Raw genomic sequence first — 23,901 nt, 5'->3', positions numbered from 1 at the left:
CCGTACATATTAGTCTTTTTTTTTCAAATATTTATTTTTTAAATTTTAGGTGGACACAATATATTTATTTTACATTTATGTGGTGCTGAGGATGAACCCAGTGCCTCATGCACGCCAGGCAAGTGCTCTACCACTGAGCCACAACCCCAGCCCCCATATTAGTCTTGAGTGTTGGTTTATTCTCCCAAATTCTCAGAAATCTGAAATATTGGATCCTGAAATGTGTTCTGCAACAAAAGCCAACACAACTCCAGTTTGTATGTCTGCCGGGCATGCTCTCCACCTAACCAGTAAGAAGAATGAGCAAAATTGAACTGAATTGAAATAATCAAAAGTTTGAAACTTCAAGTAACTATGCCAGTTGAGACAGCTGTGTCATTTGGTCTTTTGTTCTTGGTATAATAAGGTGCAAGAAACAGAATCTCACTCCAAGTAAACACAATTGCAATGTATGAAATGTAAGTTTTTAGAAAACATGGTGCTACATGCCCCAATGGTCCCTTATTTTTCAGGACTGTTACCCTTTTTGAAAACCTGACAGAGGATAATATTTAACATTAGAGGCTATTTTCATGATTTACTAAAAGCAAGATTTCAAACCTGATTGTAATGGTCTACTTGTATTTAAGAAAATAACTTTCAAAATAAATAGAATAGAGATTGCTAAAAACTTGTTCTGTAACACACACTTGAGGAAAATTACATTAAGTTCTATAGTCATATTAATTTTAAACGCATTAGGAACTGAATAGACCCAGAACACAATCAATCGATTTGGGACCTTTTTCTTACACTATGGCTGCTTTTCAAACAAATCTGACCAACTGTTTCAACATTAATTTGACATGGCATTGAATATTTCCATTAGCAAGGAATCAACTTATTTGTATATCTTTCACAACCTAAAATACAAATATTCTTCAAACAAATACCCACTAAAAATGAAAAATGTGGGGATGGAGCGGTGGCTCAGGGTTAGAACATTTGCCTGGCATATGTGAGGCCCTGGGTTCGAACCTCAGCACCACATATAAATAAATAAAAGATCCATTGACAACTAAAAATTATCTTTAAAAAATGAGAAATGTATGCTACAGAGTTTTTTGAGGTGTACACATGCTACAATTGCTATTAAAAATACAAGCCAGGGGCTGAGGCTGTGGCTCAGTGGTAGAGCACTTGCGTGGTGTGTGTAAAGTTCTGGGTTCAATTCTCAGCACTGCATATAAATGAATAAAATAAAGGTCTATCAACAACTAAAAAAAAATTTTAAATACAGGCCAAAAGAGACTTTCATTTGCTGCCAAAAAGAAGTAATGGGGACCTGGAAAAACTAAAAACAAAAAGAACAAAATACATTAAACAAAGATTTCCAGATACAGGGTATCTGGCAATGCAGGTCAGTCATGCCAGAGAGAAAAAATTGGGGTGAGCTTTCCAATTACTCCAGGTTACTTCCTTGAGAGATTTTCCAATTTACACCTCTAAAAGGGGAAACCAAGGCAGAGACCAACAAGATCCTGCAGTTGAGAGGAATGAACCAAAAATCCAAAGCAACTAGATCTCCCAGGGCAAAGCTTCCTGGTGAGTAGCTAAGAGGTCAGGGATTCTTTTCCTCCAGTCTCTACTCATAGGTCAGAGGCTTGGTTGGTCCTAGAATGTTCCCCAGAGGCTCACATGTAAAGACTTAGTCCCCAGCTGGTGGTGCTATTGGGAGAAGATGGAAGCCTTCAGGTGAGGCCTAGTTAGACAAAGCAAAACTGTTGATGTCTATCTGGAATTTTGACATACTGACAGAAAGTGACTAACTCAAAGGCCAAGAGTGTCTGGCCTTCAATGACTCTCGAAGTACATTGTCCCCAGGCCCTGGGTGCCATGCTTAGGGACCTTAGGCTATCACTCTACACAGCCCTGAGGGCAATGGCTCAGGGTGTTTCCTGTTCAGCAGCAACCCTTAAGAAAATAACCACCAGCCCAAACAATGACTTTATTTAAAGTTATGTTTTCAAGCCCAGCAGCACTCTCAAAAACAAAGAGTAATTCCTGTTAATTAAGAACAACTAGCTAAAACATAGACAAGCTAGTTCACAAGAAAGAACCAGAATAAGAGATGGCTGGGAAGTGAAAGATCCTCAAAAATTACCTCAGCTCCACAATAATTGGATTAGATTGTAGAGCAATTTCTGCCTTAGGGCATAATAAACAAATAAACTACAAAAGAAATTGGTCAGAAATTAGTGGAGCCTAACAACAGAGTGCAACAGAATGCAGCAGGCAGGTTAACAGAGGGAACAGGAAGAGAGACCTCCTAAAACCAGTGTCAGCCCAGGTGACTTTGTGTGTGTGCCCAAGGCCGCACCTTCTGAGGAGCAACACGAAAGGATTCACATGAGGGAAAAACAGACTTCACTAAAATACCTACCCAAGTCACAAAGGAAAAAACAAATGACAATAGACACTTTGGCACTGAAGAAGAAACAATATCCAGAGTTGCTACAACAAACCATCTCAAATATTCACTTCAGAAAAACAAAATTATGAGCCAGGTATGGTGGTGCACACCTACAATCCAAGCAACTCAGCAGCCTGAGGGATGAGGATCACAAGTTTGAGGCCAGCCACAGCAATTTAGTGAGGCCCTAAGCAACTTAGGGAGACCCTGCCTCAAAATAAAAACAAAGAGAATTATTAATAGATAGAAATTATAAAACAGAAGCAAACAGAAACCATGGAATTAAAAACTATGAAAATTGAAATAAAAAACTCAATAGAGTACATTTTAATTGAAAGAAGAAATAATCAGAAACTTGAATACAGATAAATCAAGATGATGCAATCTAAAGAAGACAGAAATGTGAAATGTGGCTCACTGGAAACACCCCAACCTATGTGTAATGGAGTACCAGATGAAGAGGAAAAATAAGAGAAAAATATTCAGAAAGGTTGACCATGTCCCAAATTTTCTAGGATACATCCAACATGCTCAACAAATTTGAGCAACAGACTTAAAGAGATACACACAGACACAAAGTAAAGACAATGAAATAAAAGAGAAAATAATAAGAGAAAAATGATTCATCATGGGCAAGAAACACCTAACATTATTAGGAGCTAACTTCTCATCAGAAATAATGGAAGCCAAACGGTATGTGGTAACATATTCAAAATTCTCCAACAAAAATTAACAATTTATCCCATTTATTAATTCTTTTTTATATAATTTTTAGTTGTCAATGGACTTTCATTTATTTATATGCGGGTCTGAGAATCGAACCCAGTGCCTCACACATGCTAGGCAGGCGCTCTGCCACTGAGCCACGGCTCCAGCCCCCCATTTATTAATTCTTGATTTTATTTCTTGTGCTTTGGGAGTCTTGTTAAGAAAATCAGGTCCAAATTCAAAATGATGAAGATTTGGGCCTACTGTTTCTTCTATTAGGCACAGAGTCTCTGGTCTAATTCTTAGGTCCTTGATCCACTTTGAGTTGAGTTTTGTGCATGGTGAAAGATAGTAGCTAAATTTCATTTTGTTGCATATGGATTTCTAGTTCTCCCAGCACCATTTGTTGAAGAGGCTATCTTTACTCCAATGTATGTTTTTGGTGCCTTTGTCCTAATATAAGATAACTGTAATTATGCGGGTTTGTCTCTGTGTCCTCTGTTCTGAACAATTGGTATACAAGTCTATTTTGGTGCCAATACCATGCCATTTTTGTTACTATTGCTCTGTAGTATAGCAATGCCACCTGCTTCACTCTTCTTGCTAAAGATTGCTTTGGCTATTCTGGGTCTCGTATTTTTTCAGATGTATTTCATGAGTGATTTTTCTATTTCTATGAGGAATGTCATTGTGATTTTGATTGGAATTGCATTAAATCTGTATAGTGCTTTTGGCAGTATGGTCATTATTAATTCTGCCCATCCAAGAATAAGGGAGATCTTTCCATCTTCAAAGTTCTTTAATTTCTTTCTTTAGTATTCTGGAGTTTTCAGTGTAGAGGTCTTTCACCTCTTTTGTTAAGTTGATTCCCAAGTATTTCATATTTTTGAGGCTATTGTAAATGGGGTAGTTTTCCTACTTTCTCTTTCAGAGATTCATCCTGATAAACAGAAATGCCTTTGATTTATGGGTGTTGATTTTATATCTTGCTACTTTGCTGAATTTATTTATTAGTTCTAAAAGTTTTCTGGTCGAATTTTTCAGATCCTCTAAGTATAGAATCATGTCATCAGCAAATAGTGATAGTTTGAGCTCTTCTTTTCCTATTCATAGAACACTAATCTCCAGGATATATAAAGAATTCAAAAAATTTAACACCAAAAAAACAACTAACCCAATCAATAAATGGGCTAAGTAACTGAACAGATACTTCTCAGAAGAAGAAATACAATTGATCAACAAATTTATGAAAAAATGTTCAACATCTCCAGCAATCAGAGAAATGCAAATCAAAACTACTCTAAGATTTCAACTCACTCCAGTCAGAATGGCAGCTATTAAGAATACAAACAGCAATAAGTGTTGGTGAGGATGCAGGGGGAAAAGGTACACTCATACATTGATGGTGGAACTGCAAAATGGTGTAGCTAATATGGAAAGCAGTATGGAGACTCCTTGGAAAACTGGGAATGGAACCAATTTGACCCAGCCATCCCTCTCCTTGGTCTACACCCAAAGGACTTAAAAACAGCATACTACAGGGTCACAGCCACATCAATGTTTATAGCAGTACAATTCACAATAGCTGCATTGTGGAAACAACCTAGATGCCCTTCAACAGATGAATGGATAAAGAAACTGTGGTATATATACACAATGGAATATTGCTCAGCAATGAAAGAGAATAAAATAATGGCATTTGCAGGTAAATGGATGGAGTTGGAGAAGATAATGCTAAGTGAAGTTAGCCAATCCCAAAAAAAAACAAATGCTAAATGTTTTCTCTGATAAGTGAATGCTGATCCATAAAGGGGAAGCGGGGAGCATGGGAAAAATGGAGGAACTTTGGATAGGGCAAAGGGGAGGGAGGGAGTGGGAGGGGGAATGGGGGTAGGAATGATGGCAGAATGAGATGGACATCATTACCCTGGGTACATGTATAAAGACACAAATGGTGTGAATATATTTTGTGTACAACCAGAGAAATGAAAAATTGTGCTCTATATATGTACTATGAATGGAAATGCATTGTGCTATCATGTATAACAAATTAGAATAAATAAATTAATTTTGAAAAATTAACAATCAATAAAATAAAAGAATCCTCTATCCATCAAAAATTTCTTTCAAAAATGAAGGTAAAATAAAAGCATCCGTAGATAATTTTTTGTTTGTTTGTCTGGCTTTTGTTTGGTACAGGAGATTAAACCCAGGGATGCTTAACCACTGAGCCACATCCACAGCCCTTTTTATTTTCTTTATTTTGAGACAGGGTCTCACTAAGAGCAACTAGGGCCTAAGTTGCTGAGGCTGGCCTTAAACTTGCATTCCTCCTGCTTGAGCTTCCCAAATTGCTGAGATTATAGGTAGGCACAACAGTGCCCAGTTAAAAGCATCATTAAATAAAAAGAGCAATTCATTTCTAGGAAACCCAGCTAACAAGGAATCTTGAAGAAACTTCCTCAGGCTATGAGCAATTAAGAAAATTGAATCCACACCAAAGAGGAAAGAGTACCTAAAAGGATAATTATGTACTTAAACACACAGTATAATGTGCCTTTTCTTATTTCTTCTCTTAAAAAAGGAAAAAGAAAGGAATCAAAAATATATTAAAAATAGCATAAAAAATTAACATACTACCTTAAAAACTATTTACCTGGTACCAATGACATAAGTAAAGGAGGAATAGAGAAACTCCCACAAAAATACAAGAAATATAGAAATAAAAAGTAGTATGGTGGCCATTAAAAAGTAATACGATGGTCCTTAATTGGATTACATCAACAATAATACTTAATATTAATGAATCCAGTATTTAACCAAAAGGCAAAGACTGAATAAAATAGAGAATTGAAAAATAAAAGAAAGGGTCTATTAAACTAATAGCCAATTGTTTGAAAATATCAACAAACCTGTATACCTAGACTGACCAAGGTAAAAAAATTGAAAGTTCTGAAATCAGAAGTAAAAGGAACATTACTACAAATCTTACAGAAATAAACAGAAAGGAAAGTACTAAAAACAATTGTACTCCCTGATGTTAGACAACATAAATGAGGAGCAAATTGTCAAAAAAAAAAATAACAAATGCTAAAATTGACACTATAAAAAGTACGAAATCTGACTAGACCTACATAAAGTGAAGATATTGAATCTGGGCTGCAAACCTCCTAACAATAAGGGAAAATCAAGAACTATAATGCTTCACTACCAAATATCTGAGGCAGTATTAAGAATTCTTCTCGGGCTGGGGATGTGGCTCAAGTGGTAGCGTGCTCGCCTGGCATGCGCGGGGCGCTGGGTTCGATCCTCAGCACCACATAAAATAAAGATGTTGTGTCTGCCAAAAACTGAAAAATAAATATTAAAAAATTCTCTCTCTCTCTCTCCCCTATCTTTAAAAAAATTTTAAAAAAAGAATTCTTCTCAAAATATTCCAAAAATAAAAGAGAGAACACTTCTGAACTCATTCTGCAAAGCCATTGTTACCCTTACACCAAAGCCAGATAAAGAAGGCAGAAAAGTCTAGAGATCACTATCTGTGTGACCAGACACAAAAATTCTCAACAAAATATGAGCAAAGACAAGACATCGTACATTAAAAGGATTCCATATGGTGGCCAAGTGGGACTTACCCTAGAAATGCTAGAGGAAGTCAACATACACAAAAAAATAATCAATCAAATATGACATACCAATTTAAGAGAATGAAAGGAAAAACACTTGGTCACTTAGCTGATGCATTAGAAAAATACACCACTGCTTCATGATGAAAATACTTCATAAAATAACAATAGAAGGGGCTGGGATTTTGGCTCAGTGGTAGACCGCACACCTAGCACATGAGAGGCCCTGGGTTCGATCCTCAACACCACATAAAAATAAATAAATAAAACAAAGTCATGTGTCCAATTACAATTAAAAAAATAGCAATAGAAGGGAAATTTCTCTACATGGTAAATGACAATTATTGGGAAAAACCCCACAAAGCTAATACACTCAATTGTGAAAATAAATGCTTTCCCTGCAAGATAAGGAATAAGACCAGAATGTCTGCTCATATTCAACATTTTTCTGGAATTTCTAAACAGAGTGAAGAAAAACAAATGTTTTCAAAATTAGCATGGGAAAAATAAAATTATCTCTATTTACAGATGAAGTGATCTTATATAGAGAAAAATCCTTAAAAATTCACCGAAGAAAGTATTTTCAGCTGAAAAACTAATTTAGCAAAATTGCAGGATACAAGATCCATACACAAAATTCAGTGTATATATATGCATTCTATATATATGCAATGGAAAATCTGAAAAATAAATTAAGAAAATACATCAAAAAGTACAGATTATTGAAGAAAAACAACCAAAAATATAAAAGACCGAGTATACTTAAAATTAGAACACATTGCTGATGAAACTTAAAGAAGATTTAAATAAATGGAAATACATCCTACAATGATAGAAAGTCTTATGATAGTTAAATAATACCCAGAGCCACCTACAGATTTAAAACAATCTGTATCAAAATCTCAATGGCCTTTGTTACAAAATGGAAAAGGTGATCCTCAAGATTATATGCAGTGGCACTGGTATTTGAGTAGACAAAATAATCTTTAAAAAAGAACAAAATTAGGGCTGGGGTTGTGACTCACTAGTAGAGCACTTGCTTAGCATGTGTGAAACACTGGGTTCAATTCTCAGGACCACATAAAAATAAATAAAGGCCCATCAACAAGTAATAAAATATTTTTAAAAAAAGAACAAAGTTGGATGACTCACACTTCCTGATTGCAAAGTTTACTACACAAAGCTACACTAATCAAGATAGGATGGGACTGGTCAAAGAAATGACATATAGACAGATGGAACAGAATTGAGAATTTAGAATAAATCCTCACCCTTAGATTTAATGGTTTTAGCAAATGTTCCAAAAAATCTAATGAGGAATGTATAGTCTTTTTAATAAACAGTGCTGAGACAATTGGATATACACAAAGGAAAGAAGAAACTGGTACACCTACCTCATGCCACATACAAGCATTAACTCACAATAGGTCAAAAATCTAAATGTAGCAGCTAAAATTACAAAACAGAAGAGGAAAACGTAAGTGCTAAGCTTCATGACTTGGGATGCACAATGGTTTCTTAGGTATGTAACAAAAAAACACAAGCAATCAAAAAAATGTGTAAATTGGACTAATCTAAATTCAAAACTATTTCTCATGTCAGAGCACTGTAAGAGATTGAAAAGACAACCTAATAATAGAATACATTTACAAATCATACATACATATGATAAAGGTCATATATCTGTTGAAGGTCTAGTGGCCAAAATATACAAAGAATAGTTTACAACTCTGCAACAAAAAGGACCCACTCCCCTCTCGCCAAAAAAAAAAAAAAGAATTAAAAAATAGGCAAAGAACTTGAACGTGCAAATGGCCAATGAAAACATCAACAGACACTCAACATCATTAGTTCTTAGGGAAACGCAAAGCAAATCCACAACGTGACAGTGCTTCACTCCTCGTGAACAGCTGTTGTGGATGCGAAGAAATCTGAACTTATACACTGCAGACAGGAATATAAAATGGTACAGCTGCCATGAAAAATAGTTTAATGATTCCTCAAAAAGTTCAACATAGAATGACCATATGACCGAGTAACTGCCCTCCCATGTTTGTATCTAAAAGTACTCAAATACCTGTACATTTTTAAGCAGTGCTATTTCCAAGAGCCCAAAGTTGGAAATAAGCCCAAGGGTTATCAATGGATGAACTGACAAAATTAAGTAATGTCCTTATAACTTAATATTTTTCAGCCATAAAAAATTAAGTATTGTTACATTCTACAACACAGGTGATTCTGGAAAACCTTATGCCAAATGAAAAAAGCCAAACACAAAAGGTCACAAATTATATGAAATATCAAAGAATGAATAAATCCAAAAAGAGAAAAGGCAGTGGTCTCTGGAGACTATGGGAAGTAATAATGGGAAATGACTTATTGGATACAGGGTTTCCCCTTGGGGCAATGAAAATGTTTTATAAATAGAGGTAATGATGGTGCAACATTATGGGTATAAGAAGTTCTACTGAGTTATATACTCTAAAATAGCTATTTCTTGTGTCATATGAATATTACCCTCAATAAAAAGGTAGTTATGGTGAGAAAATAAAATGACAACATCATGTTTAAAACTAGCTTATTCATTATAACTCTTTCTGTCATCAACTGCTATGTTCTGTCAATTATTCCTTGGAAATCACCAGTTTCCTGTTTCCTCTACATTTTCTCAGCCAGAGCCCTGGATCTGGCCTTCACCACCTCATAATAATCAGCACAAGAGCCTCCCTCACCCGCGCTGTCCAGTCCGCCCAACCACAGCCATCCTACTGTTGCACCATGTTTGTCTTGATAAAGAACTCCTTGGGTCTGAGTTAGTCCCCACCATCAACACCAGCACTCCCATCAGGAACCTTCAATTGAATCACATGGCCTAAAATTTCCTCACCCATAATACACAATACTACTACTAATAATAATATACTCCATAAGGTTGCCATGTGAGTTAAATTATGTAATCCCTAGTCAACTTCCTTACAGAGGTCTGGCAATGAATGAATGACAACTTTTTCTTCTTGAAAAAGAAGGCTACTTGGAAAAAGAAAAATGTTCAGCATGTCATTTGGACCTATGAATCAATGGAATGATGTCCAGACTTTTTTAGCAGAAGATATTCAAAATGTAACGTTTGCTGCATATTGTAGAATATTGTCACAAAAATCAGACCAGAGTGCTATATCTAAACACTATAATTAAGAAATAGCCCCCATAAATGTGGTAAATAGATAACAGATACAAGATGATCATGTGGATATACTCATGACCAATAAAAAATAATATACAAAATTGCAAATACTTAATAATCTTACTAATATTAATAAAATCAATAGCATTTATTTTTAACATAATATACAAAAAATTGTGCCACTGAAGCAAAGTGGAAAAGATAGGGTTGATTTCAGAGATTCCTGAGCATTATATGTAGGAACAAGTCACGGTTTTTCTCAACACTTACAGATGCTAAATGTGGGGGAAGATGGGGGTGTTTCCTATACCAGCCAACTTTCCTATTCTCTATACACCAACAAGGTATCATGCAATTCAATTAGGGACTAACTACATGGAGTTAATGTAGACAATGCAGCTGAAGGGCGCAGTCTCACAAGAATGTCCCCCACTTCAGATGACAATCTCAATTAGTGGGCCCCCAGGTTACACACACTTCTCTTTGACTCCTAAGGTTTGACTCCTAAGGTTTTGACTCCTAAGTCAATTCCCATTGACTCCTAAGGTTTGCCACAGTAGCTCACAAAACACAGGGAAATGATTATGTGTATTGGTTTATTAGAAAGAATGTGAATGCCAGACATGGTGGCACACACCAGTAATCCCAGAGAGTCTGGAGGCTGAGGCAGGATGATCATGAGTTCACAGCCAGCTTCAGCAAAAGAGAGGCACTGAGCAACTCAGTGAGACCCTGTCTCTAAATAAATTATGAAATAGAGCTGGGGAGGTGGCTCAGTGGCCAAGTGCCCCTGAGTTTAATCCTCAGTACTCCAAAAAATAAAATAAAGAATATAGATGTACAGGCAGATGAAGATGTATGAAGGGTAAGGTCCGGCAGGGCCCCAAGTGCTGGGGCGTCTGTCTTCATGGAGCTAGGATGTACCACCATCCCAGTACACGGTTATGTTCACAAACCCAGCTCTCTGAACCTCACATTTTTGAGATTTTGTGGTGGCTTCATCATGAAGGCATAATTGATTAAGTCTCTGGCCATTGGTGATGATGTCAGTCTCCAGTCCTCCCCACTCTTCCCTCTGCAAAGGTCTGGGGCTAGAAGTTACAACTTTCTAAGTACTTGGATGTTGCCCTGGCAGCCAGCTCCCCATCAACAGAGTAGTCAGGACCTCCCACTCACCAGTTATCTCATTGGCATATAAAAGATACTTTTCACTGTAGAGATTCCAAGGATTTTAGGAGTTCAATGTAGGAATTGGAGGGGGCACAGATCAAATATATCTATAGCAAGTCCCTCCTTGTCACCCCAGTGGATGCTTGAAACCACAGTTAGTATCAAACCACACAAACACTGTTTTTTTATACATACTTATGATAAACTTTAATGTATAAAGTATAACAGTAACTAAAATATAATAATTATAATAATTACTGTAACAAAAGTTATGTGAATGTGGTCTCTCCCTCTCAAAATATCATGTACGGAACTCATCCTTCTTCTTGGGATAATATGAGATGACAAAATGACAACAAGATGAGTTGAAATGAGATGAACAACCTGGGCGTTGTGAGTGTGGCTACTACTGAACTGATGACACATTAGAAGGAGGATCATGGAGCCAGGATCAGGACAATGTCAATAGTTGGGGATCTTTGATAGCTGATCCCTTTCCAAACCTTTTGGAAGAACATTGTAATCAGAAGTTGTCTCCTTTGAACCCATCAAAGGGTTGCCACAGAAGTGGTAATGTTTTGGTGAACATATAAGTGACTTAAATGCTTCATTCCAACAGAGGATCACAGTCCAAAATTCTGTCCTTTAATACCTGCAATTCAAAACACTTCAGCAAATTTGGTAATGTTCACACAGCCAGTTCCGTTTCTGTGTTTTTATTCACCTTCCTCTTCTTCTGTAGATAAGTCAACAAGTTCTTCCAGTTCCTCTTTTTGGTGAACACATTTTGATGGTCTTCAACAGGCTCAGTCACTTCTTTATCAAGCTTATTGGCAAGTCCTTCTCCACCAACTCCCCTCACTACAGGAATAGTTTTCCTAACTTCCCCATCAATCCCTGGGAAGTCTTCAAAATCATTCCTAACTTCTGCTCTTCATTCATCCATTGCTGCTTTGATGAATGTTCCTGTGTCAGCAAGAGTGAATGATTTCAACACTACGCTGTGTCCACGTTGGGGTCTGCATCAATTGCTGATTAAATGTGATCAAATACCAGGGGAGTGTGCATGCAACCTTTATAAACTGAAGAATGCCCCACTCAAGGGTCTAAAGCAGTGAGCTTGTGTTTGTAGGTAAAAATACAACCTAAAGTTAGGCAGATGGCATCTGTCTGTAATCCTAGTGACTAGGAAGGTAGAAGCAGGAGGATCCTAAATTCAAGGTCATCCTCAGCAACTTGGTAAAACCCTGTCTCAAAATTAAATTTAAAAAGGGCTGGAGATGTAACTCAGTGGTAGAGACAGGGGGAAAAAAATTACATATGTGTATATATAAAACCTCAACATTTTCATTTCAAAGCAAACAGATTCAGGATGGCCAGGTGCATTGTCTATTATTAATAAGACTTTAAATTCCAACTCTTCTGGTTCCAAGTATTTTTTTTTTCACTTCTGTGATGAAACATTGGTTGAACCATTCCATTGCCGCAGTCCGGCTGCAGCAAAATAGTGGGGGGGTGACGAACAACTTGTGTAGATTGATACAGCAGGAGTGGGAGCCTTTTATTGTAGAACAGGAGGGGTAAATATACATTCCACTCAGCTTATCTTAATTAACATAAACTAGATATAGCAGTCAATCAATAAGGAATCTCCACACTAATGGCTCGCTGGTGTTACTTCTCAAACCACTCCCTCTGGTAAAATGCCAGGCACCATCTTGACTTGTTTACAGACCCTAACATTCCATAAACACTTTCTGATGATTGCCAGAATACAGGCAGATCATTTTTGCTTTTGCTTCTAAGAATGTGTGGGCTCTTTGCTCTGCATGTATATTATACCCGACTCTATCATATGTCCTGCAGCATTGCCATGTATTCCCTGAGTTAATTTGTCCTTCCATATTTAATGCCCTGATGCCCCCTTTGCACTTTAATGAATGTAGGTTCTATGGGGTATCTTTTTCCAGAAAGACCCAGTTTCATGGCAATCATAGTCTTGTTTTGGATGTTACATCCTTTCTACTTCATCAACTTCTGTAACTCTGCCAGAAATGTGGCAGCAGCTGCTTCATCAGCAGATGTGCTCTCTCCAGTAATTTTTATATTTTTTAGTCCCAACCTATTCCTTTAATCTGTGTGCCTATTCCTTACTTGTAGCAAATGACTTGGCATCCCTCATTTCAGGGAATCCCTTAAGTTTTTCACAGAGGCTCAGTGCTTTCTGGCACAACATGTTGCCATCGATCTGAACATGTTTTCTGTTCTTACCTTCCACCCACAAATTTAGTGTTTTTCCAATCTTAACTAAGCACTCATTGTGCACTGCGGCAATAATTTTTAAGGTTCTAATGTAGAGATAAGACAACCAGTGACAGACAGAGATGCAAAAGAGGAGTACTAGGTGAGGGGTGGATGGATGAAATGTCTCAGGGTGAAAGGAAGCACAAAATGAGCAATAAGTAAATATCAAACCTTTGGGCTGGGGATATAGCTCAGTTGGTAGAGTGCTTGCGTTGCATGCATAAGAACCTGGGTTCGATCCCAATCACCACAAAGAAAAAAAATTTATATATATATTTTATATATATATTACTCTCAAACTTTTGGAACACCCCCTGGTAGAGCATAAGGACCTGAATGTGGAGCGCAGCTGCTGAAGCTACATAATGTGAGCAGTTATGCTGTGACCAGGGCCAGATCTGGGTTGCACAGAAAGAAAAAAGGAAGAAAGAGTGAAAGGAAAACATCTAATCAAAGGTGGCATTATGAGACCAGAACAGATGTTTTAATGTGACCATATGCTACTGCCTGATGTGCTACTCCTGAGCTCGAGCCTAAAGGAATTTTGGTGCTACTGAACACAAGAAACCAGCAGAGGATATTTTAAACATTCAGGTGACCTCTTCATCAAAGAGGCAATTGTGATCATTTCAACCTTGCAGAAAAATTTAAACTTATTTTTAAAACTGAACTTTTATGGCCTGTCTTTGAAAGTTCCTCTCATAAAGAATTATATTTTTTAGGTTCATGTTAATGTAATGCTAATTTTATGTAAATCAAGTCATTTTCATCTGCATTAAGTTATTTTCTCTTATGTGATGATGCCATCTGTGACCTAATAAATATATAGTCTCCTCTAATCTATGGGTTTGCTTTCTAGGGTTTCAGTTGCCTGAAGTCAAAATGTTAAATGAAAAATTTCAGAAATAAACAATTCCAATATTTACAATTGTACACCATTCTGAGTAGTGTGATTAAATCTCCTACCCTCCTTCATCCTGCCTGAAAGGTGAATCATCCCTTTGTCTACAGAATCCCAGCTGTATACTACCACTACCCACCCATTAGTCACTTGGCAGCCATCTTGACTGTCAGATCAACTGTTTCTGACATCATAAGTAGCCCTTACTTTATTAAATAAAGAAATTTCTCAATAAAGGAAAAATGCTTAAAATGCCAACACTTATGGAAAAAAAACAAATCTCTTACATACACCCACATACAAAAATATAATATATATATAATTTGAAAAGAGAATATTTTATAGCTTTTTAAAATAACCACATATACTGTTCTTGGATACCACAACAAAACTCTGTTCAAGTGGTTAAAAGTTGTTTTGAATGTGGAATTTGAAAGTGTCAATACAATTTTCATACTCGTTTTCATTAAAATATGCTGGTCTATCTTGAAACTTGAATGAATTTTTTTTATCCATGAATGATTTGATAACATCAGTCATTTGGGAAATTTCAGTTTACAAGTTAAGCAGATATTTATTACACAATATTTTTTAAAAATCACATTTGTTCATTTCACCACAAATCTCATCAAAAAGTCTAAGTATTGGGGAAGTTATTAAATTCATGGTGGGAGATAGAATTTTTACAGAATTCTAATTTTCACTTGAAACTTTCAATTAATAACAAACAGCCTCAGTTGTTTTTCTTGAAGTAACAGCTCATTTCAACTTCAGAAAAGATTTTTCTGCCAAATATCCAACTCCAAATAATCAAAAATGCCTATCGGGTACTCTCTGAAATAAAATAATGTTGAATGAAAAACGTGGCTAATTCAGTTCACGATTCAAACAACTGCAAAGCACTTTTCCTTGAGACAACCATAGCTCCCTAGAACGCAGAAAAAAAAAGTGCTTCGTGCATGCTTCCTATTTCTTCACACAGAATATTAAAAAAGAAATGTACTCAGGCATTAAGGTATCATGAAATTAATACTTTTACTGTTTCAGCAAGAATATTCTCAAGTGAAACTTCCCCTCCCTCCAAGGGGAGGGATTGAACCAAGGGGTGCTTAACCACTGAGCTACATCCCCAGCCCTTTTTATTTATTTTTTTTTATTTTGAGACAGGGTCCCCCTGAGTTGCTTAGGGTCTCACTAAATTGCTGAGGCTTGCCTTGAACCTGCAATCCTAATGCCTCAGTCTCCTAAGCCGATGTGATTACAGGCATATGCCACCATGCCCATCAGTAATGGGCATGGTAATGAAGAAATTGATGACTAATGGTACAGTGTGGAGCCACTGCCTTGATGCAGGATTATGCAGATGTTTCTTGACCATTGCTCTAGCACCATCAGAGCATCTGTCAACACAGTTGTTCCAAAATAGACCATGACACTCACAAATTGTATTCTACATTGATATTTTAGCACCCTCGTATTTGCTGTCCAGCATTCACATAAAGAAGATCTGCTTAGCTGATTAGCTCATGCCAAATAAGTAAAAGCAAATCAGGAAGCCCAGCTACTGTAAATTCTTTCATTTGTTAGGCAAAAGTACACTTCTGAAGATGAGTTGAAGTTAGCTCAGTCCTAATGTCTGTAGTGTTGACTTACTACATTGATGGAAAGTGGAAACATCATGATTATTTTTACTGACTTTTTATTAAGGTATTATTGTGGGGGAAAGACAAGGCAAGGCACTGAAGATATCAGAAAATAGTTTTATTTGGCTGCAGCCAGTTCAAAGGTACAGTTTTCATTGTAATCAATTAATTTCCCTGAGTCTTGAGTTCAGGTAGTTTCAGAACATATCCAGTATGTAAGGGGAGGGCCTCAGAAGTTCACAGTCTGCAGAAATTCACATAAAAGCAACTTTTTCTTTCACTGTTTTGGGTAAGTTAACCCTTCAAGGACAGGATCTGGACTGACCTTCCTCCCCCTGCCAGCTGTTACCAAGGAGCCCAGTTGGTAATCTCTAAATGTAAACTTTCTGTAAAGCTGCAGCTCAAGGCCAGAGGCCTTGTTAAAGGGTTTGTCTTTTTATTGTCACATTTTGCACTTGCAAACACAGTTTTACAAACAACTATACTGGATAAATGTGTTTGTGAAAAACTACTAAAGGGGCCTAGCACCTGGAGTGCTGATTTCTTTCAGGCCAGTGGCCAACTAATAAAGCAACAGGAAATAAGAAGTTTACCTACATTGAACTATTTTGTAGAGACTCTTTTGCTAATAGTCCTAAATCAATTATGCTTGAAGATTTCTGGAAAAGCTTAGTTAAGATTTTATGTGAAAGAGGGTGTACCAATATTGTATTAGGTAAAATAAAATGTATAAGATAATATATACTCTTCCAGCCAATGAAACACTAAACTGCCGTATAAGAAGTTTATATGGCTTTTCCATATATGACTTAAAAGTCTATAAGAAGCAATTTTTAGTGCCGGATGCAGTGGCTCATGCCTGTAATCCCAGCAGCTGGGGAGGCTAATACAGGAGAATTCCAAGTTCAAAGCCAACCTTAAGGTCCTAAACAACTCAGAGAGACCCTGTCTCAAAATATAAAAAAGGGCTGGGGATGTGGCTCAGTAGTTAGGTGCCCCTGAGTTCAATCTCCAGTACCAAAAAAAAAAAAAAAGAATCAATTTTTAACTTTTAAATGGTTCATCACATCTACCTCAAAATATGCAATTCTTTTTTAATTTTATTTTTGTTGTATATATTTAATACATACATGATGTTGTAATATACAGTACACAGCTAAATGTTGGCTTCAATCAAGCCCACATGTTTTTTTCCTGTGGTGCTGGGGATTGAACCCAGCCAGGGCCTTGTGCATGCAAAGCAAGCACTATACTAACTGAGTTATACCCCCAGCCCAAACCCACATGTTAAAGCCCCTCACATAGCTACCTTTGTGTGTGTGTGTGTGTGTGTGTGTGTGTGTGTGTGTGTGAGAGAGAGAGAGAGAGAGAGAGAGAGAGAGAGAGATTGATTGATTAAGGGCACCTAAAGTGTCTTCCCTTAGCAAATTTCCAGTATACAAAACAATACTATTAACCATAGTCCTCATGTAACCATTCTTTTTAAAAATTCTGAATTACTTGGTCTCAAAATCATGTCCCAATATCAGACATCATAATATTAATTCAAAAATGTTTTCTTTAAGACAAAATAATGTAATTGTTGCCACATATAAGGCTGAGGAAAACACTTTCAATATGTCTTTTGTTTTGCTGATTCCTTAGTTTCTTTGGAGTAGGTTATTCTCTTCCACGGGACAGACAACTCTTGGGTTGAGAAAGCAATTCTAATTTCTCTTTCCTGAGCATGAATATACATTTAAATATAATAGAGCTATATTATAAAAACACTTTTCTTTTAGCAAGATAAAAAGTAATAACAATTCTCAATTTTTTTTAAATTAGATTTTTTGGTCAAAAACATCTTTAACTATATTGTAAAACAAGAAAACAGTATATACACATGTCTAGTTGTGTTTTTCTTTAGGCCCAAGAGAAATTTAGAAACAAAAAACATCATTTAATATGTGATTCTGAAATTATAGATTAGAACAGGTAAGAGAGTAAGAGAATAGAAGAATCAAGAATAAATGGAATTTATCTCTGAAATGCATATTTACTCCCTAAAAATACTACCTTAAAAAGTTCTAGAAAAGACAAGAATACATAATCACACAATCTAACAGACATTAAGGGCAATGATGTTATCACAGATCGTGTAGCCTCTAGAAAGTCCTTCTGTACATTTGTGACAAAATTAGAGTGGGAAAAAAAAGCAAATATCATCTTAGAAATTTTGTACAACTGTTTTACTTTGTGGAGTCCCTTAAAAGATCTCAGGGACCCTACCCTGCATCAATGTTCCCTGGATCCCACTTTGGGATCTTCGGGCCTAGTCAGTTTCAAACTAAGTCAGGTTGACCTTGTCTATCTTAATATAATATCATCTTGAAAATACAGTTCTCTGGGTTTTTTTCAATAAGAGGAGAAAGAGTAAACGTCAGGAGGAAAGTTAAAGGGCCAGACCTAAAATAGGCTTACGTCCGTTCCTTATATAACCACCCAGTGACCAGAGCCCAGTAATGTAGCCCTGATCTAGGTGAAAGGGAGTCTTGAAATATAAAAGTTCAGAGCTTGGTTTGTGGCTCAGTGGTAGAATGCTTGTCTAGCACGTGTGAGGCCCTCAGTTTGATCCTCAGCTCCACATAAAAATAAAAATAAAGGCATTGTGTCTAACTACAAAAAAATATTAAAAAATGGGCTCCAGTGAGGAGCCCAAATATGAAATGTGTGTGTGTGTGTGTATAACTTTTATATATATTGACCTTTCACAAGAAACTCTCCAACAACCCACACTGCAATTTTAGAACCTTGAATTTTGGACTACACCTTATTCTTTACTATATATAAGGTCCTTGTCACATAGTTCAACTTGGGATGCAGACTGCTAAGAGTATATGACTAGACAAAATCTCTGCATTGTGCATATCACAAAAAAAAGGATACTGGGAAGTTCTTGTTTTGTATTTCTTTTTGATCCCTGATGATAATAGCGGTTAATATTCATCAGGGAATAATACAAGGTAAAATGTCCTCAGGTACTTCTGTAAAGTCATCATGATCATCATTAAATATAAAACATGTCTTGAAATCCTTGATGGGTACTCATTATTTGGGGACCTGTAATAGTAGTGATGATTACAATTTAATTCCGCCCTAGAAAGGTCAAGTTTTATTTAAAAAAAAAAAAAAAAAGTTCCACATCCTTCATTGGTTCCTATTCCAGACGATTCCAGATATTGTTTCAGTTTCTTATTCACAGGGCACCTAAACTCCACAATTGTACCTCAATGTTAATATTTAGTACAGCTCTCTGAGCAAAATAGAATTCTATACCACTAATTCTGAAAGACTGCAAAATAATTAATTACAAGAACTCCCACAATGCAGTTTCATTCTAAATGACAATAACTGATGATTAAATGGAAATATTGAATTCACATGCCCTACCAACTCCATCAGACCATAGCTCTTCTCTTACAATATTTGAAGCATGAACTGGGAGATTTTAGGATGTGACAAGATTCTACACTCTCCACCACATGGAGGTAGACAGAGAAAAAATAACTGGTTGTTTTAAAAAAGAGAGATAAAAATCAAATGACACAGAAAAATTAAAATGCTGCTGCCAGTTGTTCTCAGGCCTTGTCCCTACCATGGTTTAATTAATGTCCCCTTTTATTAGTTTTGGGAAGTACTCCTGTTTTATTCTAATACATTATCTTTTTAGCCTAAAGTAATTCAAGTAGGATTTCTGCCATTTAACCAAAGAGCTTTAATGAAAATATCTGCATTTTAAATAGAATTTTCAATAAAGAACTCAATATAACCTATTCACTAGAGCAAAATGAGAATCTACAACATCAGATTAAAAAAAAAAAAAAAAAAAAAAGCTAGGCCCCATGGCTCACGCCTGTAATCCCAGAAATTCAGAAGGCTGAGGCAAGAGGACTATAAGTTCAAGGCCTGCCTGGGAAATTTAGAGAGGACCTGACTCAAAATTAAAAATAAAAAGGATTGGAGATGTAGCTCAGTGGTAAAGTGCCCCTGAATTGAATCTACAGTACCCCAAAAATAAAAATAAAATCACATGAGTAGATTTCAAAATGTTTAGAGGAGGTAAATCAGAATGATCTCATTTGATATTTCTGTATATATTTCCTTAATTCTTCTTAAAAGTTTATTTAAAGCTTTTAATACATTTTATTTAAAGAATTTTAATGCATCTGTTGTTGTTTCCCTCAAAGTCCTTTAGAAAAAGTGTAATTTTCTTTGAGTATAACACATGGGAGAATTTAAGGAGAAATATTTAATAGCCCATTTCTCACTTTCTGTTCAAAATGTTACCTGGTTATAAATCTTACACACTCAAATTCCCTCTAAAATACTAAAGGAAGCATAGAAGGAAGGAAAACTCAGAATAAACAATCTTAAGAAATTGAGTACAATTCCTAAAAACTGCAAGGTCAATGCATTTGAATGAAAAAACTCAATTAGTGACCCCACACACACCCCCAAAACAGGACAGCTTGGAGGACTTGATAGCAAAAGAAATGGTCAAGACTGGTTCTGGAGAGACTGCTGCTTATTGAAAAATGAATAAAGAACAAAATAAAGACCTATGAAAAAACCATTGCACAAAAGAAAAGAAAATATTAAAAGACCCAGGAACATCACACTAGGGAACTCTACCACGGATCCAAAGAAACATTTAGGAAACCATTTGGCAAATATCAGGCAGTAAAAGAAAGTATGGACTAGATGCAACAGAAGTCATTAAAATTATATATTTATATTACATATCAGCGTAAATTAATTTGAAAGTTAATGAACTTGACTCATAATACTAAAACTATACAACACCCAACAAAATAAACAAACCAAGAAATGTGCAAGATAGCTGGGCAACATGGCACATGCCTCTGATCCCAGCAGCTCAGAATGCTGAGGCAGGAGGATCACAAGTTCAAAGCCAGCCTCAGCAACTTAGCAGGGCCCTAAGGAACTCAGCTAGACCCTGTCACTAAATAAAAGATTTTTTAAAAGGTTGGAGGCCAGGGATACATCTCAGTGGTTAAGCACCTCTGGGTTCAATTCCCGATTTAAAAAAAAAAAAAAAGAAAGAAAGAAATATGTAAGACATATGCAAAGTGAACTACAAAAATTTGTGCGTGGGGGAGGTGGGGGGTAGACACCTAAGAAAATGTCATAGACCTGGGGCTGGGGATGTGGTTTACCAGTAGAGCACATGCTCAGCACATATAAAGCTTGGGTGCCATCTACAGCACCCCCCACCCCCTGAAAAAATTCAGAGATGCATATATATTGTGCTCCTGCATGGAAAGACTCAACAATGTAAATTTGTCTGATGTAATTCAGATTAATTTGTAAGTTCAAGACAGTTAACATTTTTGAAGTTAATTTGACATAATAAGAGGCATATGTATAAAATTTGGAAGGAAAGCAACACGGGTTGAAGAAACCAACTAGATATTAAAATTCATTTGTATTTACTTTCATCATTCATTTAATGAACTCAATGATCTAATTAAATTAAATGATTCAGCGATTGACAGGGAGGGCACAGGACAAAAGAGTCCCTGCTCAAGCATTTCATGATTAAGGGAGAAAATGATTGGGTAATAAAACAATATATAATCCCAAACTAATGCTATTAAAGGCAGTAACACAGAAACAAAAACAATGAAAGAGGAGCCTGAAGAATGAGGAATGGGATCTAAATGGACAAGGTAGTGGCTGGAGAAATGACAGGTGAGTCAGAAGGAACTGGATATTCAAAGGTCCTGTGGCATGACCACTTGAATGGTTAACCTGGCTGGCTTCCTTGACCTTAGTTATCACAAATTAAAATTTGTTTTTAATGGACAGTATTCAAATGGCATTCTACAACCATTAAGTTGAAAAACATACATAAGTGAATATAATATATATTTTTGCTCTTCAACTTGATGAAGATATTCAAAAGCATAATGTTTAATGCCAGCAAATGAGAGTTAAGATGAACAGTCTCATGCACTGCAGAAGCAACAAAAATTGATATAATATTTGCAGAGTTCAATTTGTTAAAGTATATTGAGAGCCTTACAAATACATAGAAACTCAAATTTCCAATTCTAGGACACATCCTAAAGAAATTCTCAGAAACAAGGCCTGGGGATGAAACTCAGTGGTAGAGCACTTGCTCAGCATAACGAGGCCCAGAATTCCATTCTCAGTAATGCAAAAATATAATTAATTAATTAATTAAATAGTTCCTTTGCCACCACAGTGGCTCATGTCTGTAATCTGAGTTACTTGGAGACTGAAGCAGGAGGATTACAAGTTTGAGGGCAGCCTGTGCAATTTAGCAAAACACTATCTCAAAATAAGAACTTTAAAAGGGGGATGAGATGTAAAGTGTTGGGCATTTGCCTAGTATGTGTGAGGCTCTGGTTCTAATCCCTAGTACCATACCAAAAAAAGAAAGAAAGAAAGAAGAAATTATCAGGAACAAAACCAAAGACTCATGAATGCAGATACTTATGTAAGCCTCACTGATGACAGCAAAGCAAGTAAACAATTCATTAAGGGGCTGAGATTGTGGCTCAGTGGTAGAACACTCACCTAGCACATGTGAGGCACTGGGTTCGATCCTCAGCACCACAGAAAAATAAAGTTGAAAAAAAGATTTTTTTTTTAAAAAATAATTCACTAAATAGAACAGTTTATTCATAAAATGAAATGTATAGATTAATTGAACTATTAATTAGTATTACACAATTAAAATATGTTGTAAAAAATATTTAATAGAATGGGACAATGCTGATGAAATAACAAAAAAAATAAAAAATTATATTAAATCTCAATATTATTTGTGCTAACTGTATAACATTGCATATATTCATAACAAAAAATATCTGGAAAGCCGGGCACAGTGGCACACACCTGTAATCCCAGCAGCTCGGGAGGCTAAGGCGGAGGATCCCAAGTTCAAAGCCAGCCTCAGCAATGTTGAGGCACTAAACAACTCAGTGAGACCCTGTCTCTAAATAAAATACAAAACAGGGCTGGGAATGGGCTCAGTGGTCGAGTGCCCCTGGGTTCAATTCTTGGTACCAAAAATAAAAAAAACCTGGAAAAACACAAAAATTTATATAGTGAATTATCTGTGGCAATTAATATTTTTCTATATTTTAAAAAAATTCATGCAATTATGATGCATTATTTTGATAAGAGCAATAAATATTATTTTAAAATAATTATTCATTCTTTCATCAAGGAAATATTTCTCTGGGGTCTGTTCCATTATTCTGGCATCTCTTGTATGTATATCACATACATACGTGCTTATATATCACATATATGTGATACATATATATGCTTTAATCACTGGTTTATCATAATTTACTTTGGTTTATAAATAGGGTGACCTCAATTCATGCTTAGTCCTAGCTTACACCTATTTTCATAGTGTACTTATCACTATAACTTTCTGTTTCATTCCCCAAGGTGTCCCAGCTTGCACAATGAAGTGCGTGGTTGATCACTCTATAAAAAGCATCATGATCCACACTTCTCTCTATAGTTCAGCATCAGTATCATCTTCTAAGAGTGCTTTCTCTAATATGGTTCAGTTAGATAAGCAATTAGAGTATATAGAGATATTGCATTAGCATCAAACTAAGATTTAGCTACTATAAAATATATGATGTCCCACTCCTGCAAACATCAAAGCCCCACATAGGGTGGTAATGCACACCTAAAATCCCAGTTCTAGAGGCTGAGGTAGGAGGACCCTGAGTTCAAGGCCAGCCTTAGCAACTCAGGAAGACCCAGTCTCTAAATAAAATATGAAAAAAAGCCTGAGGATGTGACTCAGTGGTTAAGCACCCCTGGGTTCAATCCCCCATACCAAAAACAAAAAAAAAATAAAT

This window comes from Callospermophilus lateralis, chromosome X (genome assembly GCF_048772815.1).
Source record: "Callospermophilus lateralis isolate mCalLat2 chromosome X, mCalLat2.hap1, whole genome shotgun sequence".
NCBI classification, from domain to species: Eukaryota; Metazoa; Chordata; class Mammalia; order Rodentia; family Sciuridae; genus Callospermophilus; species Callospermophilus lateralis.
The sequence above is the reverse complement of the archived record's forward strand: the minus strand, read 5'-3'. Positions refer to the sequence as shown.